Source organism: Macaca mulatta, chromosome 20 (genome assembly GCF_049350105.2).
Source record: "Macaca mulatta isolate MMU2019108-1 chromosome 20, T2T-MMU8v2.0, whole genome shotgun sequence".
Taxonomy (NCBI): Eukaryota; Metazoa; Chordata; class Mammalia; order Primates; family Cercopithecidae; genus Macaca; species Macaca mulatta.
In genome coordinates, this window is record NC_133425.1 from 29,163,038 (window position 1) to 29,182,500 (window position 19,463).

The 19,463-nt window shown below is 46.1% G+C and overlaps 1 protein-coding gene and 1 long non-coding RNA gene across 8 annotated transcripts in view; both read right to left on the reverse strand.

Moving 5' to 3' along the window:
- Positions 1 to 9,968: 9,968 nt before the first annotated feature.
- ZNF764 (zinc finger protein 764) overlaps positions 9,969 to 19,463 on the reverse strand; it is a 14,263-nt gene continuing 4,768 nt past the window's right edge. For 2 of the 7 annotated variants that reach the window (XR_001441699.3, XR_001441698.3), the window contains exons 4-5: positions 16,816 to 16,967; positions 11,055 to 11,878 (exon numbers count right to left, since the gene is read on the reverse strand). The gene's annotated coding sequence lies outside the window, so the exon portion shown is untranslated. Of the gene's footprint in view, positions 10,342 to 11,054; positions 11,879 to 16,300; positions 16,968 to 19,463 lie in introns of those variants that run through there. The other 5 variants (XR_013411637.1, XR_001441697.3, XR_013411636.1 and 2 more) reach the window with 4 other exon arrangements.
- The window catches only part of LOC144337990 (uncharacterized), a 129,283-nt gene continuing 124,126 nt past the window's right edge, over positions 14,307 to 19,463 (reverse strand). Inside the window, exons 2-3 of the long non-coding RNA XR_013411697.1 lie at positions 14,985 to 16,037; positions 14,307 to 14,670 (exon numbers count right to left, since the gene is read on the reverse strand). This is a non-coding gene — a long non-coding RNA (uncharacterized LOC144337990). The remainder of the gene's footprint in view (positions 14,671 to 14,984; positions 16,038 to 19,463) is intronic.

Here is a 19,463-nt window from a genome sequence, read left to right on the forward strand (position 1 = left end):
TAACCCTTTACTTGTTTCATTTATGAGCCCCCACCAGTCCTCAGGCCTTAATCTTATTTTAAAAACTGTGGCCATGGGAGGCTCAGATGGGTCATAACACACATCAGGTTGGTCATTTCCTGGGCTACATACTTTGCATAGAATAGCATTATACAAACAAGTTTTTTTGGGGTTTTTTTGTTTTTTTATTTTTTATTTTTTGAGATGGAGTCTCGCTCTGTTGCCAGGCTGGAGTACAGTGGCCGGATCTCAGCTCACTGCAAGCTCCGCCTCCTGGGTTCACACCATTCTCCTGCCTCAGCCTCCCGAGTAGCTGGGACTACAGGCGCCCGCCACCTCGCCCGGCTAGTTTTTTGTATTTTTTTAGTAGAGACGGGGTTTCACAACAAGTTTTTTTGTTTAGAGTCCTGATACACTTATAATAATCATAAAATAATAGGACTGTAGCAACTTTTTGTCCTACCTCACTGATTTGATGTATACACTGGGAACAGTCCTCAGTCTAAGGAAGGTTGGTTAAAGTCCTTACTGTACAAGTCCAAATTTTAAGGAAAATGAGTCCTGCGATGACTTTTCTCATGCTTCGGCTGTGTGTGGACCAGTCAACTTCCAGGTGTGACTGGAGCATGGCTTATTGTCTTCTTCAGAGTCACTTTGCAGGGGTTGGTGAAGCTGCTCCCGTCCACATACCTCTCACAGTCTACTGATGTTTAAGGATGTTCTTGGAGGTTGGGCCTGCTAGAATAAACTGAGTCCAACCCCTCTACACAGTTATGTTCAACTGGGCTCTCTGATACCGGGAGCAAGGTGACAGGGTGTAGGGTGTTGCAAACTTCAATGGTTATGTGGGGATTTTCACATAGCAAGCTTTGGTACTTGGTTAATCTAGCATTTGTTAACCAATGATGTCCTTTGGTAGTCATTAAAGTTATCACAGCATGGGGGGCCTTTATATTCAGGTTTTTCCCAAGGGTTAATTTATCTGCTTCTTGTGCTAACAGGGCCGTTGCTGCTAGGGCCCTTAGACATGGGGGCCAGGCTTTGGAAACCCTGTCTAGTTGTTTTGAGAGATAGGCCACTGGCCTTGGCCAGGGCCCCACAGTCTGGGTTAAAACTCCAACTGCAGGCTGGGCGCAGTGGCTCAAGCCTGTAATCCCAGCACTTTGGGAGGCCAAGATGGGCGGATCATGAGGTCAGGAGATCGAGACCATCGTGGCTAACACGGTGAAACCCCGTCTCTACTAAAAATACAAAAAACTAGCCAGGCGAGGTGGCGGGGGCCTGTAGTCCCAGCTACTCTGGAGGCTGAGGCAGGAGAATGGCGTAAACCCGGGAGGCGGAGCTTGCAGTGAGCTGAGATCCGGCCACTGCACTCCAGCCTGGGTGACAGAGCGAGACTCCATCTCAAAAAAAAAAAAACTCCAACTGCCATTTTTTATCTTTCTGACACATAGGGCATAAAGGATTTTGTCAGGTCAGGTAGCCCCAGGGCTGGGGCCGACATGAGTTTTTCTTTTAATTCATGAAAAGCTTGTTGCTGGTTGTAATAGATGTAGTTTATCCAATTTACATTTTTATTAACTGTTACCCACCAAAATATTGACTCACATCCTGCAGCTATTTGATTTTAGGCTTTAAATTGATCTGGTATTGCCCATGGGACTCCAGTTGTGTCTAAATGGATGTGAGAGTTGAAAGACCCATAAGGGGCTTCTCTCACTTTATGATGTCTTATTTTTCCTCCCTCTGGTTGATGAAATGCCAGGGTGAGAGGGATAGCCAATTGGACTAAAGCACAAGTGCCACTCCATTTATTCGGCAGAGTGCCCAGTAAATGTCCACCACAATACCACCACACATCTGCTTGGGGATGAACGAGGGCTGACTAATTGAAAACCTCTTGAAAATTTTTAAGCTCATTGCATCCCTTCAGGTCTCCAAGGAATGCTAACTGTCCTCCCTGTCATGAGAGACACAAAATGAACTTAGTGTTGGGAGACGAAGGCTGGATGGCCCTTGGGGGCTGACCCGCAGGGTGCCAGACTTCAGAATATAGCCAAGAGAGCTTGGCACAACTTATTACTCCAGACTGTAGAATCCTGGAAAACAGCTACCATGTAGCCCATGCCTGGTTGACTGGAGGACCTCCTTAGTGGAAAGGGGACAATCTGGGCCTCTGGCCTGCCACGTGCAAAGCATAACAATTGCTTTTGCTTAACTTGCAGATGGAATATTTGATCCGTTCTAACCAGGCATTTGCATCTTGGTGTGCTGTCTTAATTGTCAAAGTTTGTTTTAAGTCTTTAACTTCTATGATCCTCTAGTAAAATGAATGTATGATTTTGGGAAATTATAAAAACCAGTTGAGGCAGTCCATCCTTGCTCTTTAGTGGTCCACAGAATGTTGGACCAACTACAGCATAAAATCTCTACATTGGGGAGCAAGACTCCTGGTTGACACTGGAGTCTTTAGTGAAATTTCCCCAGATTAAATGGTCCTAATTTAATAATGCCCAGTCTGAGGAGAGTCAGGAAGGACAGAGGTACATTTCTGAAGTGGAGAGCTGTCTTTGACTTGGCAAGCCTGCACAGGGTACAACAAGGCAAGCATTAAATGCGATAGTTTGAGGCAAAAATTGACTTGGTTATGTTAATAACCAGATGGTCAGCAATAGAGTGAGGAAAGAAGGAAGAATAATAGAATAGATGAAAGAGTTAAATTTTTCTTTTTTTTTTTTTTTTTTTTTTTTGTTGAGACGGAGTCTCGCTGTGTCTCCCAGGCTGGAGTGCAGTGGTGTGATCTCAGCTCACTGCAAGCCCGGGTTCACGCCATTCTCCCGCCTCAGCCTCCCAAGTAGCTGAGACTACAGGCGCCCGCCACCACGCCCGGCTAGTTTTTTGTATTTTTAGTAGAGATGGGGTTTCACCATGTTAGCCAGGATAGTCTCGATCTCCTGACCTCGTGATCCACCCGCCTCGGCCTCCCAAAGTGCTGGGATTACAGGCTTGAGCCACCGCGCCCGGCCAAATTTTTCTTAGCTTTAGTTTGGTAGGGTTTTTCTCTGGGATTGTGGCCCGAGACTCTGGAGAGCGTGGTGCTTTGACTCGGGTGTGATGAGTCCATCCTTTTTCTGCTATACAAAGAGCAGTCTTGGTGGTTAGCAGCACAAGGTAGGGTCTTTCCTAGGCTGGCTCGAGTTTATCTTCTTTCTACCCTTTGATAAGAAGGTGATCTTCAGGCTGGTGCTGGTTTACTGGAAATTCTAGGGGAAGTCCCTGTGCTAAAAGACTTTTAGTTTTGAGGGAAAGGAAATTGGAAGATAAACCAAGTATATAATTTCTAAGAAATTGACTTTTTGTTTTAAATGTGGGGACATCAACAGTGGACTTTGTAGTCTTTGGTGCCTTCTTACTGAGAAGTTTCCTTTAGCACTGATTTTTATTAGTTTTTAGACCAAAGAAAGCCAAACACCATTTTATATTTAATAATGCTTCTTCTATGATTTTTATACCAGACAAACTAAATTTCACCTTTATATTAGTGTGCTATTAATGTTAAACTTAGTTTTAATAAAACTTTGTTTACATATTTATTCAATTTTTAATGTCAGACCATAAGGTAAGATTTTTATACTCTTTTTAACTTTTTATAATCTTTGTTAAAGAGCAGATTAGTGATTTAAGAAAAATCTGCTGTGTCTTTATTTTAATGTCCAGTTCACAGAAAAACTGGATGATACTCCTTTAACTTTAGCTAATGTGTTTACACACAGAATTTTTAAAAATATAATTAACATTTTAAAACTTGTTTAAACCTTCAAAACAAAAAAATTTTTAACCTTTTAATGTAGGTAAAAATTTACGTTCTTAAACCTCCTTAAAATCCTTTTACCAAACGTATATTTTACTTTCTTTATACACCTTGCACATAAACTGTTTTTTTTTTTTTCCAGTAGTTTTACATTCAGGAGGCCTAGTTACTTTTAAATTATACAACATTTCTTGCATAAACTCTTTTTTTAATAACATTTTTCTCTTTCACGACTTTCACAGACAACTCTCCAACGTGCCTCAACTTTCTGACTTATTACAAACATTTATTTCTTTAAACAACCAGTTAATTTATTTCAGGTCAAAAATTTACCATAGAACACTCTTTTGACATAAATTCTGCTCCCCCCCTTTTTTCCTTTTTTTTTCCCGAAGATGATAACTATTATTTTCCAAAGCGAACTTCTTTTATGTCTGTGGACTAGACTGTCTAGGGCCACAAGATTAGAAGTTACTATAATACATGTTACACTGTTAACTTTTAGCAAACTTTACTTTTGTTGAAAACCTTGTAAGTCTGGTTTTTTAATTATCCTTTGCTATTAATGAGACCTTGTTTTGTCCAAATTAACTTAGAATTGGTGTCAGGCCTCTGAGCCCAAACTAAGCGATGGTATCCCCTGTGACCTGCACATATACATCCAAATGGCCTGAAGCAACTGAAGATCCACAAGAGAAGTGAAAATAACCTTAACTGATGACATTCCACCATTGTGATTTGTTTCTGCCCCACCCTAACTGATCAGTATACTTTGTAATCTCCCCCACCCTTAAGAAGGCTCTTTGTAATTCTCCCCACCTGGAAAATGAACTTTGTGAGATCCGCCCCCTGCCCACAAAACATTGCTCCTAACTCCACTGTCTATCCCAAAACCTATAAGAGCTAATGATAATCCACCACCCTTTGCTGACTCTCTTTTTGGACTCAGCCTGCCTGCACCCCAGTGAAATAAACAGCCTTGTTGCTCACACAAAGCCTGTTTGGTGGTCTCTTCACTTGGAGGCACATGACAATTGGTATAGATAGCTATTTTTTTGTCCTTCAGTTACCTGGGAGGAACCATCGATTGTCCTGTCCTGAAGGGAGTTCCTCCTAGGTCTGGTCTGACCTTTGTATGGTAATTGAGATTTAGATCCCCTGTTAGGAAACCTGCTGGGTTAAGGGAATTTTCAGTGCTTAATGTTAAATCATCCTTTTCGGTTTTTTTGCCCTTAGGATACTTCTGAACTGGTGAGGTATGCTCACAATGAGGTTTCCTCTAAAAGTTATTTTTTTACTTTTTTCTGTTAACAAAGCAGTTGCCGCTACAGATTGAATGCATTTGGGCCATCTGTGGTTTACTGGGTTAAGGATTTTTGATAGGAAGGCCTCAGTGCTTTTGGGATATGCCCTTGTTTACACTGATAACAAAGTTGTATTGGTGTGTTATAGGGTTATGGAGAATACCTTCAATTATCAATTATAGGTTTTAAATTTACCTTGGCTCTTAAAGGAATAGGGTACACTGTTTTTTTTTTCTTAACTACTTGTATATCACTTTCTTTCTTTCTCTCTCTGATTTTCTGTCTCTTTTTCTCTTTGACTTTCCTTTTGCCTCTGTCTCTTTCTCTCTCTCTCTGCTGGTCTTTCCTGCCTCTGCCAACAGCTTATGCTGCTGTTCTCTCAACCACTGTGGCAGGGGAAGGGGGGGTCAGTTTCCAAAACCCGCTGTAATGAAGTGTCTATATACAGGAACTGTGCTGGGTGCCCTGGCTTACAGGTAACTTTGTGCCATACCTTTGAAACAAGGGACCTGTTCAGGCTTCCTTCTGATGGCCAACCCATCTCTAATGCGGGCCAGTCTATCTTACACAAAGTTTTAAGTTTTCCTGGTGTCATAGTACTCCGTAGTCTCCCTTAAATCCTTTCTTGAAAATTTTCAACATAGTTCCTAGTTGGGTGGGCTTACTTTGTGCCTCACCCATGCTTCTTCGAGACAGAACACCACACTCACAACACACACACACCACAAAACAAAGAACGGGTAAAAAGGGCATACACACACTTTTACAGTTTACACCAAACCAGAATCAAAACCAAAATCAGAGTATCAAGAAATCCAAGCCAGGTCAAAACCAAAACCAAAGTATTAAGCAATCCAAGTCAAGTCAAAAACAAAAACCAAAGTGCCGGTACAGGCACGTCGTGGGTGATCAGGCCACACTTCCACTCAAATGCAGTGGGCAAATTCCAAAGACTAGTCTTACCAAGTTTCAGATGTCCGGACTCCAAGTGCCAGTTCCTTCCCGGTGTTCAGCCACTGCGTTGATCCTCCATGGGGACCTGTCATGCACTACTCTGGCAAGGCGTTCCACCAAGGCAATTGCCTACCCTGGGGCACTCTCAGGATCCTAGTCACTCAAGCTGGCTGGAGTCCCCCACAGCGATGCTCCACAGGGCAGGCCTAAGCCACCTAAGGGGCTGCCTCAACTTTCCGTTAATCACCTCGCTTCCCAGTCAGGGAACCAAGAAATGTAGCAGGACAAGCCGCAGACAAAACCTCTCAGATGCCAAGTTAAAGAAGGAAGGGCTTTGTTCAGCTGGGAGCTTCAGCAAGTCTCATGTCTCCAACAACCGAGCTCCCTGAGTGAGTGATTCCTGTCCCTTTTAAGGGCTCACAACTCTAAGGGGGTTCACATGAGAGGGTCATGATCAATTGAGCAAGCAGGAGGTATGTGACTGGGGGCTGCATGCACCGTTAATTAGATCAGAACAGTACAGGGATTTTCACAGTGCTTTTCTATACAATGTCTGTAATCTATAGATAACATAACCAATTAGGTCGGGGTCAATCTTTAACTACCAGACCCAGGGTGTGGCACCAGGCTGTCTGCTTGTGGATTTCATTTGTGCCTTTTAGTTTTTACTTCTTTCTTTGGAGGCAGAAATTGGGCATAAGACAATGTGATGGGTGGTCTCCTCCCTTAAGGCCTGAACATAAGGAATCTCAGACCATTTCCCATTGTGATGGTAATAGTTGTAAAGTGCTGTTTTGGGGCCATTGGGAACCATTGTCCAGTTGGTATTGAGGCCATGTGGTATTACAGTAAAAGATAAGCCTCCTAGAAGGGACCTCTGAACAGAGCCCAAGAGCACTGAGATTGTGGAATGGAGGAGGTGGGGGTAGAGGAAGAAGAGACTGCCAGTGACAAGAATGGCAGGAGAGGGCATCACTTTTCTTGTGGAACTTGTCCGGAATAGAGGAGGTAACTGCCGTGTCAGGCATCCCTGAAATGGAAGAGCCAGAGGCCAGAGGAAGACCTTGGCCCAGCGCTGGGTCTTTTGGAAATGGAGAGATGGGCAGTCAAGGGTTCCAGGGAATGGCAACAGTCTCTTTTTACTCACCCTGGTGGAGGCTTTGATGGTGGATGAAGTTGCCAGCAATGGCAGAGTCTAGGAGATTCTCTGGGTCTTTGGCAGGTTTGGGGAAGGGAAGATTGGCCGGGAGAGGGGTGATAAGGTAGGGAGAGGGGGGGAGAGAGAGAGAGAGGGAGGAGGGGGAGGGTCTATCCCCTTCCCGGGTTTCAGCACCAGAATGTAAGGTCAGCCAAGAGAACGCAAAAATAGACCCAAAGTTAGGCAGGCAAGTTTTTATTAACCTGCCAGCTGCTCCCCTAATAGAGAAGCAGCAGCCCCAAGCTTACAGAATGAGGGGTTTATATTGGGGAGGGGAGTTTGAGGGAGTTCTTTCGTATGGCCACATCCCGGGGTTGTTTGTTGGTTAATTTCGCTACGTGTTACCTTGTGATGTTTATTACAGGAGGGTGCAGGTAAAGTTTGTTTATGTTCCCACGAACTCCCCTGTCCGATGTGGGTGGTTTGCAATTGGGGTTTGCTTATTGCAGCAAGGTCTGATAAGTGAAGTCTGCTGGCTTCACTGTGGCACCTAGATAAGGGCTTAGAAATATAAAGAGTCTTGGGGGAAGGGTGGGCAGCACCAAGAAGCTTTCTTGGGCAGTTTGTCCCTAACAAAGGACTGGTTTGGAGTCAGGGAATCCTGGGGAAGAATACTGACCACTCAGGAAACATATAAAAAAATAGACACATATCCTACGACTACATTCATTTCATGAAAATGTATTGGCCCCCTCGTGTGCCAAGCATTATTCTAGATGTTCTGGGTGGTGAAGACATTGTTGGGGCAAGATAAAGTCCCTGCACTAAGTTTACACTAGGCTGGGGGAGAGAGATACCAAGTATGAATTCAGCTGACACAAGTTTGGGGAAGACCTTCTAGGCAGATTGTGTCCAGGACAAAAACACAGAGGCACAATTCTGAGGCTTCTAACATGGGACAGACAGGCTCCTGGAGGAATTTCTTGGAGATAGCGCCAAAGGGCACTGACAGATGAATTCAATTTGGAAGTGTAGCCTATATAGAACAGAATAGCTAGAACAAAGACTCATTAAGATAGAGGCATGGGCTCTATTAGCTGAGCGTGGTGGCAAGTGCCTGTGATCACAGCTACTTGGGAGGCTGAGGTGGGAGGATCACTTGAGTCCAGGAGATTGAGGCTGCAGTGAGCCCAGATCATGCCACTGCACTCCAGGGGACAGCAAGACCCTGTCTCAAAAAAGCATTCATAGCTAGTACACCCATGGCCTTCCAGGCCCATGACAAACCAACCTTCTCAAAGTCAAACCCCCCATCTTTTCCTACAGGAAAACGATCCCACTTAGCTCCAGCTAAACAGATGGAATCTGTTCTCTGAACATGCCTGTTTTTTTCTGGAGACAGGGTCAGTCTTCTGTCAGTCAGGAAAGTGCTGAGATTACAGGCATGAGTCACTGCCTGGCCTGACATGCCTCTACCTTTTTTTTTTTTTTTGAGATGGAGTCTTGCTCTGCCGCCCAGGCTGGAGTGCAGTGGCATGATCTCGGCTCACTGCAACCTCTGCCTCCTGGGTTCAAGTGATTCTCCTGCCTCAGCCTCCCGAGTAGCTGAGACTACAGGTGCCTGCAATCACACACAGCTAATTTTTGTGTTGTTAGTAGAAATGGGGTTTCACCACGTTGGCCAGGCTGATCTTGATCTCTTGACCTCGTGATTCACCCATCTCAGCCTCCCAAAGTGCTGAGATTACAAGTGTGAGCCACCGTGCCCAGCTAATTGTTGTAGAGATGGGTTTTCGCCATGTTGGCCAGACCACTCTTAAACTTCTGGGGCTCAACTAATCTGCTCCCATTGGGTTCCCAAAGTGCTGGGATTACAGGTGTGAGCCACTGCACCTGGCAACCTACATTTTTTTTTTTTTCAGACGGAGTCTCGCTTTGTCACCCAGGCTGGAGTGCAGTGGCACGATCTTGGCTCACTGCAAGCTCCACCTCCCAAGTTCACGCCATTCTCCTGCCTCAGTCTCCGAGTAGCTGGGACTACAGGTGCACACCACCACGCCCGGCTAATTTTTTTTTTTTGTATTTTTGGTAGAGATGGGTTTTCACGGTGTTAGCCAGGATGGTCTCGATCTCCTGACCTCATGATCCACCCGCCTCAGCCTCCCAAAGTGCTGGGATTACAGGCATGAGCCACCGGGCCCAGCGTACAACCTACATTTTTAAAAGACACTCAGCCAGGCACAGTGGTTCACACCTGTAATCCCAGCACTTTGGGAGGCTGAGATGGGAGGATCACTCAAGGTCAGGAGTTTGAGACCAGCCTGGGCTCCTGAGACAGCTTCCAAAAATAAGAACCCACAACAACAAAAGAAAGACCAGCCTGGGTGACATAGTGAGACCCTTTCTCTAAAAAAAAATTTTTTTTTAATTAGCCAGGTGTAGTGGTGCATGCTTGTAGTCCCAGCTATGCAGGACTGAGGTGGGAGGATAGCTTGAGCCCAGAAATTCAAGGTCACAGTGAGCTAAAATCACACCTCTGCATTCCAGCCTGGGTGGCACGGAGACCCTGCCTCTAAGTAATAATAATGACAATAAAAGATAACCTAGTGACTCTGCATCAGGGAGGCCTCGTTTGAAAAACTAGCCGAGTATTCGCTTCTTTGGGTCATACACATCTTTGCATGTCCTATTCCTAGAGACACACATACACAAACATTCCAAAGAGTTCTAGGGGTCTTGGAGCTCAGATCAACACCTACCCTTTTTTTTTATTATTATTTTTTGAGATGGAGTTTTACTTTTTTCTTTTTTTTTTTTTTTTTGAGACACAGTCTTGCTCTGTGGTCCAGGCTGGAGTGCAGTGGTGCAATCTTGGCTCGCTGAAACCTCTGCCTTCCGGGTTCATGCCATTCTCCTGCCTCAGCCTCCCAAGGAGCTGGGACTACAGGTACCTGCCACCTTGCCCAGCTAATTTTTTTGTATTTTTAATAGAGACGGGGTTTCACCATGTTAGCCAGGATGGTCTCAATCTCCTGACCTCATGATCTGCCTGCCTCGGCCTCCCAAAGTGCTGGGATTACAGGGGTGAGCCACCACACCTGGTCCAAGATGGAGTTTCACTCTGGTCACCAAGGCTGGAGTGCAGTGGCACAATCTTGGCTCACTGCAACCTCTACCTCCCTGGTTCAAGCAATTCTCATGCCTCAGTCTCCTGAGTAGCTGGGATTACAGGTACCCGCCACCACGCCTGGCTAACTTTTGTATTTTTAGTAGAGACAGGATTTCACCATGTTGGCTAGGCTGGTCTTGAACTCCTGACCTCAGGTGATCCACCTGCCTTGGCCTCCCAAAGTGCTGGGATTACAGGTGTGAGCGACTGTGCCTGGTCTCCTACCCTTAAATGGCCTGGACAGAAGAGGGATGGGCATGTGGCCATGGCCTTTACTTCTCACTCTGGCTGGCCACTTGGATGTGGCTTATTCTGTTGATGCAGACAAGCATATCCCCAATGCACAGTGAAGCCTAGGAAAGCCCCTTCCTGGCTTCAATTGCCTCTGGGGCTGACCTTCAAACACCTGGGGTAGCAGAGAGAAAAGGAGGCCCTACCGCTGGAGGAAATATCTGTGCCAAGAAACAAGGAGCTGGCTGGGCACGGCGGCTCACACCTGTAATCCCAGCACTTTGGGAGGCTAAGGCTCAGGGCGGATCACCTGAGGTCGGGAGTTTGAGACCAGCCTGACTAACATGGAGAAATCCCGCCTCTACTAAAAAATTGCCCAGACCAGCTCGGTCGGGGAGACCTTAGCCCAGCAGCGCTAGAGGAATTAAAGATGCATACACAGAAATATAGAGGTGAGAAGTGGGAAATCAGGGGTCTCACAGCCTTCAGAGCTGAGAGCCCCAAACAGAGATTTATCCACATATTTATTAACAACAAACCAGTCATTAGCATTGTTTCTATAGATATTAAATTAACTAAAAGTACCCCTATGGGAAACGAAGGGACGGCTGAATTAAAGGAATAGGTTGGGCTAGTTAACTGCAGCAGGAACATGGCCTTAAGGCACAGACTGCTCATGCTATTGTTTGTGGTTTAAGAATGCCTTTAAGGCCAGGCGCGGTGGCTCACGCCTGTAATCCCAGCACTTTGGGAGGCCGAGGCGGGCGGATCACAAGGTCAGGAGATCGAGACCACGGTGAAACCCCGTCTCTACTAAAAATACAAAAAATTAGCCGGGCGCGGTTGTGGGCGCCTGTAGTCCCAGCTACTCGGGAGGCTGAGGCAGGAGAATGGCGTGAACCCGGGAGGCGGAGCTTGCAGTGAGCCGAGATCGCGCCACTGCACTCCAGCCTGGGCTGGGCGACAGAGCGAGACTCCGTCTCAAAAAAAAAAAGAATGCCTTTAAGCGGTCTTCTGCCCTGGGCGGGCCAGGTGTTCCTTGCCCTCACTCCGGTACCCACAACCTTCAGCACAGGCGTTAGGGCTGTTATGAACATGTTACAGTGCTGCAGAGATTCTGTTTATGGCCAGTCTTGGGGCCAGTTCACGGCCAGATTTTGGGGAGCTTGTTCTCAACATGTCCCCCTTCTCTGATTTGCAAACGATAAAAGCAAGGGCAGCTTTGTCACGGTGAGCTACTTCTAGCAGGAGTCGGGATCCACATCTGCAGACTATACAAAGACAAACAACATAGATTAAAAGCACAGTCATCATTGAAATCACAGAGCTTTCAAATGTTTTTATCCATTTTATTTATTTATTTATTTTTTTTTTTTTGAGACGGAGTCTCGCTCTGTCACCCAGGCTGGAGTGCGGTGGCCGGATCTCAGCTCACTGCAAGCTCCGCCTCCCGGGTTCACGCCATTCTCCTGCCTCAGCCTCCCGAGTAGCTGGGACTATAGGCGCCCGCCACCTCGCCCGGCTAATTTTTTGTATTTTTTAGTAGAGACGGGGTTTCACCGTGTTAGCCAGGATGGTCTCGATCTCCTGACCTCGTGATCCGCCCGTCTCGGCCTCCCAAAATGCTGGGATTACAGGCGTGAGCCACCGCGCCCGGCCGTTTTTATCCATTTTAATGGGTTACTAGCTGCTAATTTGTCTGCAGCTCCTTTAAGCATTCCAGTTCCTGGCATTAATGTCAGGTGTGCCTGGGATGTTTTAAATATTTGTTCTTTTAATTTTGCTATATCCAAAAACAAGTTTGTAGAGTATCCTTCTAGACACTTTTTTATTCTTTTCCAAATTTTGATCTTATTAAGAGCATTTAATAGCTTCCACAAATCCTTATGTTTAGCTCCTAGAGCAGGCCATATCATTTGAGGTTGAGGTGCCACTATACCACCATGGTTCCAGATAATAGGAACTTTTGCCGTACTTCTTATCATTTCTACCATCTGACAGTTTTGTTCAGATCATCTGAACATAGTGTGACCGTGGCACACAGACTGAGAGGTGCAATTTAAGCTAATCATCCCCTTAGGGGACTAATTAATAATGATTCCATAGGAATCATTGTGCAGCACCTCTGCCTGTTCTGCAAAGCAATCTTCCTAAACAAGTATGTTCATTTTTTCTAACTGGGTCCAATCCTGTTTACAAATAGGTTTTTGAGGGCGGTATGCCTCAATTATAGGAGCAGATTTATTATGGTAAATACTGAGATCAGAAAGCGTGTATAACTGTGTCATAGAGTGATTGCATCCAGGCATTATTACCAGCCCTTATTGAAGGAATACTCATGGCAGTGGTGATAACCACTATCATAGCTACCATTAAATATTCCACATAGAGAAAAATGTAGCTAGAGCTAGGCTAGTATAGCCTGGGGCATTATCTGTTTTAATAGAAGCTGGAATGCCCATCACTGCAAAACACTGCAAAAGATGACATTTAACACAGGCAGAAGACTCTCCTGTTTGGCTTGTAGCCCACACAAAGTGAGAAAAGGTGCCCACACATACATGTACATAAGCTAGTCTCCCAAACGAGGGAACATGTGTGACATCCATTTGCCAAATAGAATTAGGTTCCAGTCCTGGAGGATTAACTACTTCTGTAAAAGATGAGGAATGTACCATTTGGCAAGTTGGGCATTGCTGGATAATAGCTTCAGCTTCTTTCCAGGTAATGCCATATCTGCGTTTGAGACCAGAGGCATTAACATGGGTTAAATTGTGAAAGTGTCTAGCATTAGATATTGCATTAACAACTAGGTGATCAGCCTTTTGATTCCCTTTAGTCAAAGGTCCTGGAAGAGGTGTATGAGCTCTAATGTGAGTGATGTAAAAAGGGTGCATTCTACTCCTAACTGCTGTTTGCAATTGGGTAAATAAAGTCATCAGTTGTTCATCTGTATGAAATCATAACTGAGCATTTTCAATTAACTGTGTGGAGTGAATCACGTATGAAGAATCAGAAATCACATTAATTAGGTATATCAAAAGCAGTCAATACCTCAATTACAGTTACAAGCTCTGCTTTTTGAGCTGAAGTATAGGACATCTGGAAAAACTTTTTTTTTTTTTTTTTTTGAGACGGAGTCTCGCTCTGTCGCCCAGGCTGGAGTGCAGTGGCCGGATCTCAGCTCACTGCAAGCTCCGCCTCCCGGGTTCACGCCATTCTCCTGCCTCAGGCTCCCGAGTAGCTGGGACTACAGGCGCCCGCCACCTCGCCCGGCTAGTTTTTTGTATTTTTTAGTAGAGACGGGGTTTCACCATGTTAGCCAGGATGGTCTCGATCTCCTGACCTCGTGATCCACCAGTCTCGGCCTCCCAAAGTGCTGGGATTACAGGCTTGAGCCACCGCGTCCGGCCTAGAAAAACTTTTTGAGCCAAAATAAGAAGCTTTACCATTACTAGACCCATCTGTAAAACAATGAAAATGCTTAGCAGGCTGCAGGTTGTTTACTGCAGGAATTGTAAATGCAAACTGTTCACAGTCTTGCTCAGCTAAAAGGAGAGTAAAGAAACAAAATCTATGACTATTTACCCAATTTTTTGGAATTATAGCAGGAGAAGGCAATCCTGGCTGTAATGCTCCCATAGGTTGTGTAACTGAATTGATGGTTCTTAAGTCAGTTAACATTCTCCATTTACCTGATTTTTTCTTAATTACAAAAACTGGAGAATTCCAAGGAGAAAATGTTGGAGCTATGTGCCCATTTTCTAATTGTTCAGCAACTAATTTATCTAAAGCCTCCAGTTTTTCTTTACTTAGTGGCCATTGTTCTATCCAAATTGGCTTATCTGTTAACCATTTTAAAGGTATAGGTTCTGGAGGCTTAACAATGGCCGCCATCAAAAACTATTTCCTAATCTTTGGCGGGAACTTTGTTTTTCCGCTTGAATTGGTTCTTTCAAACCTCGCAAATTTTTTTCTAGTCCTATACCAGGGACATACTCCATTTCATGCATTGTATGTTGACTTTGAGGGCTATATAATTGCCCTGGAATTAGAACTTGTGCTCCCGATTGTTTTTTTTTTTTTTTTTTTTTTTTTTTTTTTTTTTTGAGACGGAGTCTCACGCTGTTGCCCAGGCTGGAGTGCAGTGGCGCGATCTCGGCTCACTGCAAGCTCCGCCTCCTGGGTTCACGCCATTCTCCTGCCTCAGCCTCCTGAGTAGCTGGGACTACAGGCGCCCGCCACCGCGCCCGGCTAATTTTTTGTATTTTTAGTAGAGACGGGGTTTCACTGTGGTCTCGATCTCCTGACCTTGTGATCCGCCCGCCTCGGCCTCCCAAAGTGCTGGGATTACAGGCTTGAGCCACCGCGCCCGGCGCTCCCGATTGTTATAATAAATGTCTGCCCCATAAATTTATAGGTACAGAAGTTATAATTGGTTGAATAGTCCCAGGTTGTCTATCGGGCCCTTCACAATGCAAAATATAACACTTTGATATACTTCAGCGGCTTTACCAACTCCAACTATGTTAAATTGAGCAGGTTGAATTGGCCATGTGGACGGCCAGTGCTGTAGAGAAATGATTGAAATGTCTATTCCTGTATCTACCAAACTTTTAAATTTCTTTCCTTGAATAGTTATTTCACAGGTAGGACGTTTATCAGTAATTTGATTCACCCAATAAGCTGCTTTGCCTTGTTTATTTGTGCTTCCAAATCCTCCTGTTCATTTAATTTCACTTTTCCCGATTCCCACATACGGCACAATCAGGAGCTGTGCTGTGCACTCTCCTGGCTCTGCTTTCCAGGGAACAGAAGTAGATGTAACAATTTTAATTTCCCCATTGTAATCTGAACCAACGACTCCTGTATGTATTTGTACCCCTTTTAAATTTACACTAGACCTTCCTAAAAGTAATCCTATTGTCCCTGCTGGCAAGGGTCCACAGACTCCTGTTGGGACCTTTTGCAGGGGTTCCCCAGGAAGAAGCTCACAGCTTTTGTGCAGCATAAATCTACTGCGGCACTACTGGCTGTGGTAGGGGACAGACATTGTACAGGGGTGAGGGAATGGCCTGAGCTAGAAATGCCCCGGTTTAGAATGGGGCCCGGGACGGGCCCCTCACGGCGTTTCCCGAAATCGGGTTCCCTTCTTTATCAAACTTTGAGTGACGCTGACTAGCCCAGTGTTTTCCTTTTTTACATTTTGGTCATATTTCAGGCTCAACAGTTTTCTTTTTTCGCCTATCTGGCAGCCTGACTCGCTGATTTTTTCTACATTCTTTTTTAGTATGACCATGCTTCCCACAGTTAAAACAAGCTCCTGGGCCGGGCGCGGTGGCTCACGCCTGTAATCCCAGCACTTTGGGAGGCCGAGGCGGGCGGATCACAAGGTCAGGAGATCGAGACCACGGCGAAACCCCGTCTCTGCTAAAAATACAAAAAAAATTAGCCGGGCGTGGTGGCGGGCGCCTGTAGTCCCAGCTACTCAGGAGGCTGAGGCAGGAGAATGGCGTAAACCCAGGAGGCGGAGCTTGCAGTGAGCCGAGATCGCGCCACTGCACTCCAGCCTGGGTGACAGAGCGAGACTCCGTCTCAAAAAAAAAAAAAAAAAAAAAAACAAGCTCCTGGAAATGGAGTATTTCCTTTATCCACTCTCAGTCCTGCCATAACCTGTGCCAACAAAGTAGCTTTATGCAGATTACCTCCGATACCATCACAGGCCTTGATATAATCAACTAAATGTGCTTTCCTGAATTTAAAAGGAAAAGGCTCAAATGTAGCTATAATATTTCCCTGTTGACCTGGGGGGTGTTCTAACAGGGAATTGCCAAGCCTCCAAATCACCCTCTAGTCTAGCTTGCTGAATTCCTGCCTGAATAGAACTAAGAGCGGTCGCTTGAGGCACTGCTTGAACAGTCACTGGGGCGACTACTTTTCGCCCAGTGTACTCCAGAAAAGAAAGATCTGGAGGGTCATTTTCTTCAAAATAATAAGGAGGGGGCACAGAAGGGTAGGGATGAACCTCTCCTTCCTTTGCCACTTTAGCTTTAGCTGGTAAATAAACATGCTCTGTAACCTCCTGTGTTACTTCGCTATACTAGTTCCTCCTCATTATCAGTGTGAAAAAGCTCCAAGGTGAAATGAACCAGACCCCATACCTGTCCCATTGTTACCCTGATGCTTCCGAGATCCCCTTCTTACTCACCAGGGGGATTGCTTTAAGAGTACTCGGGTGTCCTCCAGCTGGTTTTCTGTTCCAACTGTTGCTCCGGCGACCCTTCGACCTGGATTCGAGCCCCCACGATGGATGCCACTTGCCGAGACCAGCTCGGTTGGGGAGACCCTAACCCAGCAGCACTAGAGGAATTAAAGACACACACACAGAAATATAGAAGTGTGAAGTGGGAAATCAGGGGTCTCACAACCTTCAGAGCTGAGAGCCCCAGACAGAGATTTACCCACGTATTTATTAACAGCAAACCAGTCATTAGTATTGTTTCTATAAATATTAAATTAACTGAAAGTATCCCTTATGGGAAACCAAGGGATGGGCCAAATTAAAGGAATAGGTTGGGCTAGTTAACTGCAGCAGGAACACGGCCTTAAGGCACAGATCGCTCATGTGATTGTTTGTGGCTTAAGAATGCCTTTAAGTGGTTTTCTGACCTGGGTGGGCCAGGTGTTCCTTGCCCTCATTCCCATAAACCCACAACCTTCCAGCACAGGCGTTAGGGCTGTTATGAACATGTTACAGTGCTGCAGAGATTTTGTTTATGTCCAGTCTTGGGGCCAGTTTATGGCCAGATTTTGGGAAGTTTGCTCCCAACAAAAAATACAAAATTAGCCAGGTGTGGTGGCACATCCTAGTTACTCAGGAGGCTGAGGCAGGAGAATTGCTTGAACCCGGGAGGCAGAGGATGCAGTGAGCTGAGATCATGCCATTGTACTCCAGCCTGGGCAACAAGAGTGAAACCCTGTCTCAAAAAAAAAAGAAAAGAAAAGAAAAGAAAGAAATGAGGAGCTGAGAATGGGGTGGGGCTGAGGCTGAAGGGTTTCAGGACACTAAAAAAAAAATTGATGAGATGCTGGAAAGTTGGGTCATGAAGGCAGGAAGCAGAGGAGTCAGGTCTGGTTTCTAGGCCCTAAATAAGCTTTACAAACTTCAAAGCACTCAGAGACCTCCAGCTAATAATCATGGCACCTTTAATTGGCAAGCGGAGGGCCCAGATCTGGCTGTCAGTCTGGGCTGAGAACTGGTGTTGCAAGCTGGGCCTCCCCAAGGCTGTGCTGAGGGTTAGGGGAGGGAACTGGGTTGCACATGGGGAATTAAAACCTGGTACAAAAGCCGGGTGCAGTGGCTCACACCTGTAATGCCAGCACTTTGGAAGGCTGAGGCGGGAGGATCACGTGAGGTCAGGAAATGTAGACCAGCCTGACCAACATAGTGAAACCCCATCTCTACTAAAAATACAAAAAATAGCAGGGCGCGGTGGCCCATGCCTGTAATCCTAGCACTTTGGGAGGTCAAGGCAGGCAGATCACTTGGGGTCAGGAGTTCAAGACCAGCCTGGTCAACATGGTGAAACCCTGTCTCTACTAAAAATACAAAAATTAGTCGGGTGTGGTGGCGCACGCCTGTAATCCTAGCTACTCAGGAGGCCAAGACAGGAGAATCACTTGAACCCAGGAGGCAGAAGTTGCAGTGAGCCGAGATCGTGCCACTGCACTCCAGCCTGGGCATCAGAGAGAGACTCAATCTCAAAAAAAAAAACAAAAAACAAAAAACAAAAAACCTGGTACAAAGGTATCTCCTACTGCCAAGGTGCCTCTTCTGACCCCAATATGCCCCTGTGATAAGATGGTACATGAGTCAACCTGCCCCAGAAAAGCTGAAGGAGAGAGAGATTTTGGTGGGGTCGGATTGGAGATGAGGTTGGAATAAAGTCAGTTCATTACTTCACTTGACACCTAAACAGTGTCTTGTCTCCAAAACTTCTACCTCCTTCCAGGTTGATAAATCTGGTTTCTTCCTCCCTGGGTAGGCCAGACACAGGGCTGAGCTGGGTGACAGGCAAGGGGGCACAGGCCAGCAGAGATCACAGGCCCTTGCTCTCCTCGGGGAGATGTCCTGACCAGGAGCAGGGCAGCGGCTGCCCATGGCTAGACTCTGCCCACAAAGGAATTGGTGGTAGATGGATTCTCTGCAGAGCTTGCGGATACAAATGGGTAGTCGCCCCTGGTTACAAACCTAACACCTGGTGTTCCTGGTCTACCCACCCCTGCCCATGATGGTACAGAGGAAAAATGCAAGGTCTGTGTGCCTTGGGACTCTCCTCGTTGCCTGGATTCTGAGTTGACCTGGTCTGTCACATGGCTGCTTTGTCAGAACTCATCTGGTACGTGGGCTTCACTGATGCTGGGCTAGTCTGACCTCGTTCAGGTCAGGGCTGAGTGTTATCACAGGGAGAGGCAGATGCCTGCAGAACCCTGGCTGAGACACCAGTGAAGGTCTCAGGAGTGACGGGGAAAGTCAGCAGTTAACTAAGAACCCTGGGGTCTCTGTGTGATCCTGGACAGGCTGCTTAGCCGTCCTTGGCCTCAGTGCCCCCAACTGCAAAAGCCTGGGAAAGTGAAGATCTCTTCCAGTTCAAAACTGTGATGAGGCCCTCCTGGCAGGGTCTAGGAGGGTTAAGAAGGCCTGAGGCATGTGGCCGTCTCAGGGAGGCCCAAAGAAGACTGGAGGGAGCTCTCAAAACCTTCCCATTCAAAAACAGGAACTGCCTTTTGGCTGATGGCGGTCACACCCCTTGGTTTGGGATGAAAGGCAGTCCTGACTGCCTCTTCCTGACCAGG